This window comes from Lissotriton helveticus, chromosome 5_1, assembly GCF_964261635.1.
Source record: "Lissotriton helveticus chromosome 5_1, aLisHel1.1, whole genome shotgun sequence".
In the NCBI taxonomy this organism is placed as follows: Eukaryota; Metazoa; Chordata; class Amphibia; order Caudata; family Salamandridae; genus Lissotriton; species Lissotriton helveticus.
Window position 1 is genome coordinate 1,904,941,166 of NC_136065.1, and position 8,312 is coordinate 1,904,949,477.

At 52.7% G+C, this 8,312-nt stretch overlaps 1 protein-coding gene across 1 annotated transcript in view; it reads left to right on the plus strand.

The window, feature by feature from the left end:
• The window catches only part of KLHL11 (kelch like family member 11), an 83,091-nt gene extending 75,780 nt beyond the window's left edge, over nucleotides 1–7,311 (plus strand). Inside the window, exon 4 of the mRNA XM_078645442.1 lies at nucleotides 7,067–7,311. The gene's annotated coding sequence lies outside the window, so the exon portion shown is untranslated. The remainder of the gene's footprint in view (nucleotides 1–7,066) is intronic.
• The last annotated feature ends 1,001 nt before the right edge of the window (nucleotides 7,312–8,312 follow it).

An 8,312-nucleotide genomic window follows, 5' to 3' on the forward strand; every position in this document is an offset into this window, starting at 1 on the left:
ACACAAAGAAGGCCTATTTTCCATATTCTTCTATATTTAAAAATAAATACAGACCAGAAAATTGTTTTCTTTCTGTGCTTATCTTCAAAATCAGTAAAAACGGAAAACTGGGAGCCCTATTTATAAAATTACAAAGTTTGTGTGCATAGATTTAGTATATGTATACTATGTGACCTCATGTATACGCAGTAAGAACATCTCTGGCAGGCCAGTGAATATCCATCGACCCTACATTTTTGTGTGTATAACTCCAAGGAGGGAAGGGGATGGAAATCTCTTTTGTCCACAAAGACCTGGGCAATGCATATGCCTTTGGAGGCTAAGGTAGCCTTCGAGGCTACCTTAGCCTCCTTAGTTAACCAACCACTCCTTATTAAGTTCTTTCTCTTTTACCTTACCTTGCACTGGTAGTACTTCTACATCATATATAAAGCCAATATGTCTCTGGGATCACTGTGCGCCTCCTCCACACTGAACTCTGCTATATATGAAACTTCTCCCCCCCTCCCCCCCACCCAAAAAACCCCCACATTATTTTGCTGCTGATTCTCCCACCAGTTTTCCCGCTACTCCTCCTTCCTCCCTGCCAACCACCTCCCAGGACTACTTATGGAGGCTGATGTGCGCCATAAGCAAGCCTGTCTGATCCCGAACTCCTGGCTCGTCCACCCCATTAAGTTACATACGCTGCAGACATCCGAGCCCTGGACCCTGGGCGCACAAACAACCACTGCAGCTGCACGTCCCTGCGCATTACCAGAGGACTGATATCCTGCTGACACTGCCCCGCCTCACCTTCAGCACCGAAGGAACCAACGACACTAGTGACACTGTGACCACGTCCACCATGTTGACCGAGCACAACACGGCAAAACTCCAGTGCATCCTAATCAATGCACGATCACTCGGCAAACATGCCACAGGTATCTGGGACACGATTTCATCCCTCACCCAGGACTTAATTTTCCTCTCTGAGACCTGGCTGAACCACGCCTCTGCACCTGACATCGCAATAGCCGAAGACTACAAGATAACACACAGTTGATGGAGCAAGGACTCGTAGAAAAGAGACCTGCTCGTAAGCAAACCGCTCCTTTAACTCACTAACAAGTTATTAAAACTGTTTTGTGTAAAACTAATGCGCACCACATCCATACACGGGTTAGTGAAGCTTGCTTATGTGTTTGCTACTAAGAATAACATGAATGATGGACTAAAACTGCTTTAAACAGGGAAATCTTTACTGCGCATGCGTCAACTGCATCTGAAAGAGACACCTTAGTGATAGATTCCTTACCTTAGAATATCCCCAGGCGTCAGACTGGATCCGGAAACTTTTGCGTAGCAATACACCTGCGCGTCGGTAGGAGTCGTCCGTGTCTGGCGTCGTTAGTGCCGGAATGACGTCGCCGGAGTACTTAGACGCCGCCCTCGCGCGCTGACGTCGGTTCTTCTTTTTTCTGCGCCAGCAGATCCGGAGAAGCTCTACCCCTTAGTCATTTTTTGACTAAACTTTTTTGATCTTTTGATCTGTTTTTCTCGAGTCGCTACAACTCCTACTGTGCCGGTAGGGATGCCCGGGTTCAAACCCTGCTCCAAGTGCAACCGACTGATATCGGTTACCGAAACCCATCGCCGGTGACTTCAGTGTCTAGGCCTCAACCACGACGACCGAACCTGCTCCAACTGCTGGGCCCTGATGTCTAAGGCTAGGCGGGAGCGGTCCCGCAAGCGGCTTGAGCTCCGGCAGTCGGCCCCGCGCCGTTCTAGGTCCCGGTCCCACGGGAGGTCGAGGGACCGGTCGCGGGGTCGGAGCCCTCGTAGCTCCGAGAGTCTGCATCGGTCTTCAGGATCCAGGTCCTCAGGTAAGAGGCATGAAAGGTCGGAAAGGCGTCATCGTTCTTCCGACGCGGCCGGGGGTTCGGGTGACACCACCCACGCGGCTCCGACGGAGTCGTGGGCGTCGCAACCTGCCCCATACCTTACGGTCCATGGGCACGATGCGACGCCAGAGGAGGTCGAGCGGGACCCTCCTCCGCTGGGCTCCGTGGCGCCTTCGGGCCCAGCGGTCCCAGCTGGGGGGCCTGGCGGGTCGGGTGCTTCGGCTTCGACGCCTTCGGGTGCTGCGGCCCCGGCGCCGCCAGCGACTTCGGTCCCGGCGCAGCAGGCCCCCACTGGATCCGGTTCAGGATCCGTGTCGTCGCCGGTCGACCACACTGACGCCGGCCCCTAGGGTGTCGCCCCTGGCGCCGTCTACGGGCGACTCCGTCCCCAATCCTACCCTTGATTTGGTTCTGCCGCCGGAGCGGTGCCGCTCTCTACGTCGTATGGAGACTTTTACTTCCACAAACCGGCCCCATCCGTTGAACCTGAATTTCAGGTGATGGGTGACGAGGGGGATTGGGAGGGGTCTGTGGACCCTCTGGCACAGGAGTGCCAGTCTCAACAGGACTGGACATATGAGCTTGGGGATACCAGTGGACTGGACACTTCGCCAGACACTGGTTTTGTCTCCCCTCCAACCGTGGGTATGGAGCAGGGGGCTGCCTACAGTGTAGTGTTGATGCGGGCGGCCAAGGCATTGGGCCTAGAGCTCCCCCATCGCGGCCGTGAGGACTAACCTCCTCACTGAGGTCCTTAAACCGCAGGCAAGATCGACTGAGCCTCTGCTGCCGTTTAATGAGGCCTTGTGTGACGTTCTTTTGGGCACTTGGTCCCAGCCCGCTACAGGTCAGCCTGTGGATAGGAACGTGGCCAGACGCTACCGCCCTGCTCCGGGCGACCCTTGCTTCTTGTCCACCCACCCCACCCCCGAGAGCCTGGTTCTCCAGGCCTCTACTTCCCGGACTTCATTGCCGACGGCTCCGCCCGATCGGGAATCCAAGAGGTACGAACAATTCGGTAAGAAGGTGTTCTCGTCCCTGAGTTTGGGACTGCGGTCAGTCAATACCGCACGCCTCTTCGGCCGCTACACCCACACTCTGTGGGACACAGTCACGGACGTACTGCCACAATGTCCGGAGGAGGCCCAGATTAAACTCGCCCAAGCCCTTGCGGAAGGTCGAGATGCGGCACGCTATTCCATCCGGTGTGGGCTGGATACCACAGACTCACTGGGCAGAGCGATGGCGGTTCGACGCCACGCCTGGTTGAGAACCGCCAAATTTTCGGCTGATGTCCAGGCCACCCTTCTGGACATGCCGTTTGATGGCCGTCGCCTCTTTAGCGACAAGGCAGACCATGAGCGTTTTAAGGACTCCAGGGCTACGGGCAAGGCCTTGGGCCTTTCGGCCCCACGCCAGCAAACGGGTGCCTTTCGCTCCTTTCGTGGCCAAGGGAGGGGCGCCCCCACATGTGCTGCCAGCCACGCACGCAGAGTAATACACAGCGCGGTGGTGGCTGTTGAAATCGTCGTGGCGGCGGCAGGGGACAACGGCGAGGCCAGTCCACACCTCCCCCTGCAGCATCCGCCTCAAAACGCTCCTAGTCTGTGCTTTCAGGCCCATGTGACGCTAGTGGGGGGGCAGGGTTCGCCATCACCACTTCCACTGGCGCACTGTCACGTCGGACATGTGGGTGCTGCAAATCGTCCGAAGGGGCTACTCTCTCCCCTTCGAGGCGACCCCTCCAGCCATGCCACCGCAATACCACCGCGTGTCGGGGGTTCACTTGCAACTTCTACAAGAGGAAGTTACGGCCCTCTTGGCCAAGGGTGCCATCGAGCGCGTTCCTGGGCCAGAAGTAGGGTGTGGTCGTTACTCCCACTACTTTCTGGTACCCAAGAAGGGCAAAGGGGGCCTACGCCCTATCTTGGACCTACGGAACGTCAACGGCTTCCTCCGGAAGGAGAAGTTCAAGATGCTGACATTGGCTCTGGTCTTAGCTGCCCTAGACCCTGGAGACTGGATGGTAGCGTTGGACTTGCAGGACGCTTATTTTCATATCCCAGTTCTGCCGGCCCACCAGCGTTACCTGCGGTTCACGCTAGGCCACGAGCACTTTCAGTTTACCGTGCTCCCCTTTGGCCTTACCAGCGCCCCACGGGTGTTCACGAAAGTGATGGCGGTGGTCGCAGCTCATCTGCGCAGGTTAGGGGTTTCAGTCTTCCCCCTACCTCGACGACTGGTTGTTGAAGGCGGGCTCGCCCCAGACAGTCGTCAGCCACCTCCTGACTACGGCCGACCTCCTGCACCTGCTGGGGTTCTCAATCAATGTGCCGAAGTCACACCTGTGTCCCTCTCAGAAGCTCCTCTCTATCGGAGCGGTTCTAGACTCAGCGCAGTTTCGGGTTTAACCTCCCGAACAGCGGGTTCGGGATATTCAGGCCCTGCTTCCGATCTTTCAGCCTTTATCCCGAGTCTCGGTCAGGTTGACGCTGCGGCTTCTGGGGCTGATGGCCTCCTGCATCCTTCTGGTGCATCACGCCCGGTGGCGGATGCGGGCTCTGCAGTGGGACTTGAAGTTTCAGTGGGACCAGCATCAGGGCAACTTGTCCGACCATGTCTTGATCTCGGAGGGCACTGCAAGACAGTTGCTGTGGTGGCTCACGGACAGTGCTTGGGTCAGTGGCAGATCCCTCTCCCTACCCCAACCGGAGCACGTAGTTGAGACGGACGTGTCCCTCCAGGGCTTTGGGGTCCACATGGGATAGGCGGAGATCAGAGGCCTCTGGTCTCCGGCGGAGTCCCAGCTCCACATCAACCTTCTGGAGCTGCGGGCGATCCGTCTTGCACTAAAGGCATTCCTCCCCTCTGTTTGGGGGAGTGTAGTACAGGTGTTCACGGACAACACCACCGCCATGTGTTACTGCAACACGGGGTGGGGTCGTGGACCCTGTGCCAGGAGGCTCTGCGCCTCTGGCAGTGGCTGGAACATCAGGGGGTGACCCTGGTGGTTCAACACCTGGCAGGTTCTCTGAACGCGAGGGCGGACAAACTCATCCGTCGGTGCATGATGGATCACGAATGGCGTCTGAACTCTGACGTGGCGCAAGGTCTCTTTCAGCAGTGGGGAGAGCCTTGGTTAGATCTATTCGCCACAGAAGAGAACGCGCAATGTCATCAGTTCTGCGCGTTGGCATTTCCAAGGCGGCACTCGCTCGGAGACGCTTTTCGTCGCTAGTGGAGTTGCGGTCTATTGTACGCCTTTCCGCCTATACCACTTCTGCCCAGAGTGCTGAAGATGATTAGGCGCGACCGGGCCCAGGTTATCCTTGTGGCTCCGGACTGGGCACAAAGATATTGGTATCCAGAGCTACTCAGCATGTCTGTCGATTCCCCCCGATTCGTCTGCCTCTTCGGGAGGACCTTCTGTCGCAGCAGCAGGGGACGGCTCTTCACCCAAACCTGTCCAGTCTCCACCTACAAGCTTGGTGATTGAGCGGCGACAGTTGAGGCCATTTGACTTGCCTCCTGAAGTCTATAATGTCATTCTGGCAGCCAGCCTGCAGGTAGAACAGATTTGTGGCATGGTGCACAGCAAAGGCTGTGGATCCACTCTCTGCCCCCCCCTTTCTGAGGTCCTTCTTTCTCTTGCCCAGCAGGGCTCTGCTCTGGGCACTATCAAGGGCTACCTTTCTGCCCTTTCCGCCTTCTTAAGGCTACCTGATCAGCCATCTTTGTTCAAGTCCCCAATTGTAAATAGGTTTTTGAAGGGCATCACACACATGTTCCCTCCTGTTCCTTTCGTGATGCCTCAGTGGGACTTGAACCTTGTACTTACTTATCTGATGTGCGCTCCCTTTGAGCCACTTCATAACGGTCCTCTCCGTCTTTTTACTCTGAAGACTGCTTTCCTGGTTGCCATCACCTCTGTCAGGAGAGTGAGTGAGCTCCAGGCTCTTTCTTCCAAACCTCCCTTCCTTTCTGTCCATCCGGACAAGGTTGTGTTGCGGACAAGACCCTCTTTCCTGGCCAAGGTAGTCACAGACTTCCACATCGCGCAGTCCATCACCTTGCCCATTTTCTTTCCGCCTCCGCATCCCTTGAAAGAGGAAGAGAGGCTCCACCCAAAACGTGCGCTCTATTACTATCTGAATCGCGCACGCCAGATCCGGGTGGATGACCAACTCTTTGTTGGTTACGTGGGTGCTAAGGAGGACGGGCGGTGCACAAGCGGACCATCTCTCGGTGGATCGTATTGTGCATCCAAGCGTGTTATTCTTTGGCTAAAAAGGAACCTCATGTTGGGCTGAGGGCCCACTCCACTCGGGCCACGGCGACTACTACTGCCCTGGGCCGAGGAGTCCCCTTGCCAAGTCCGGAGGGATGGCTTCTTTGGCCGTTCCGTCCTCCAGGACTTTCTGGTGTGATTATTGGTTCGCAGACTCACCACCGGGTTTGGTATTGCTGGGGTATCTATTCTAAGGTAAGGAATCTATCACTAACGTGTCTCTTTCAGATGCACAAGTTGCTACTTGTGTAACGATATATCTGTAAGAGACATTCGTTAGTCATAGATTCCTTACCGACCCACCCATCCTCCCCGTTCTGCGAACCGATATCTAGGGTTAAGGTCATCCCCTTTCAGGGCCCTAGTTTCATGGCACCAGTGTTGGTTCTATCATGGCTCCGCGTATCTGGCGTGGAAAAGCTGTGTATAAGAACTGACGTCAGCGCGCGAGGGCGGCGTCTCAGTACTCCGGCGACGTCATTCTGGCGCTAACGATGCCGACGACTGACACCGAGCGGCGACGACACCTACTGACGCGCAGGGGTATTGCTAGGCAAAAGTTTCCGGATCCAGTCTGACGCCTGGGGATATTCTAAGGTAAGGAATCTATCACTAACTAATGTCTCTTACAGATATATCGTTACACAAGTAGTAACTTGTGCATCTACGCAGTATGACAAGCTAATGCTTGGAGGGAAATTCTTGTACATGAGCAGAAGGTACTAAAATGGAGTCATGAAGACTCGCGTGCATGGCGTCTGCTTGCTTGAACTAAATAGAGTGGTTTTTACTAAAGCTAACGCGGGGATAAGTCTAATAAAGTAGAGGTGGGTAGTATACAGTGAAACCATTTTTTTTTTTTAAGTAACATCTCTCTTTCTGACTTTATTACTAGTGCGTATTTAGGCCTCTCATGTGTAACTGAAGTAAGCTGAGTCATGCGACGACTGTGCCTGGGGACTGAAAGTTAACCTGGAGTGATGACTCGGAGGTTCAATAAAAACAAAGTCGCAAAGTGTCCTATCCTGAGAACGGACGGTGAAAAGTTCAATGAATGTGGACTTGTATTTAGACTGTATACAATTTTGTGCAAATATGACATGAATGTAGGTGGGAAATAAAATTGTGAAATAAAATGAAGGGGATGGGTTTGCGAACAATGGGATTACTGAATTAAATTACATGTAAGCATGGTGTGATGATCTTCCCCTTTGACTGACCAATTAGAGTTTGTATTTTTACGATATTGAAACATTAGTGGGGGTGGTACATGAACTAAAGGTATAATTGAGATAGCTTTAGTTAGTCAGATTTGCAGAAGCAGGAGTTGAGATGCAGTTGCTGCAGGAGGTGCTGTTGCTGGGAGAGATGCTGTGAGTTGCTGATGAAGAACCAAATGCAGAACCTTCTATCCTAATTTAATTGGGTTTGAGAAGATCGCAGAAGAATCTCGATGAGGACGAGAGTGTCGGAGAGGGGTGCTACACAATCGTTGGTATTCAAAAGTGGTCATCTATCCTGAAGTCTTTGTCACCTGATCATTCCTGGGGTACACTTACCAGCCCCTTGGCCAGGGGGTTGGTCTTCACACCATTCTTGGTAAATATATTTTCGCGCTATTTGCAGATGTTCTTTTCTCTCTGTCCTCTCCGTTTCTGAGCATTGATCGTTGCATGAGTCCAAAGTATATGTTTGATTTAATTGAATTTTCTCTCCTAAGAATGATGGTGACTGCACTGTGTATTTGAGATGGTTCACATGCGTTTGAAATTTATATAACGTTTTAAAACTCTGTGTTTATTTACATTAAAAAAGAACAAGTTAGCTTATGTAATTTTCACCATCAACTAGTTCAACTAATGGTCCATCGACCAGAGGAAAGAACTTTTTGATCAGTGAAAGGCTAGTTAGAGATATTAAATAACTAATCTTGAGAACTGTGGAAAAATTATAAACTTTAACTCCAAGGGTTTACTCAATTGTGTGTGTTTATGGGCCCAGGTGAGTAAATGGTAGTGGAGTATCTGTTGTTGGTATGCCTCTGAATCTGTTTTCTGGTGGCAGAGTTATGATTATTATTGACAAATTTGGTGATAAATATTGATTTTTTGATTATTGATTTATGTTGAACAAAATGAGTT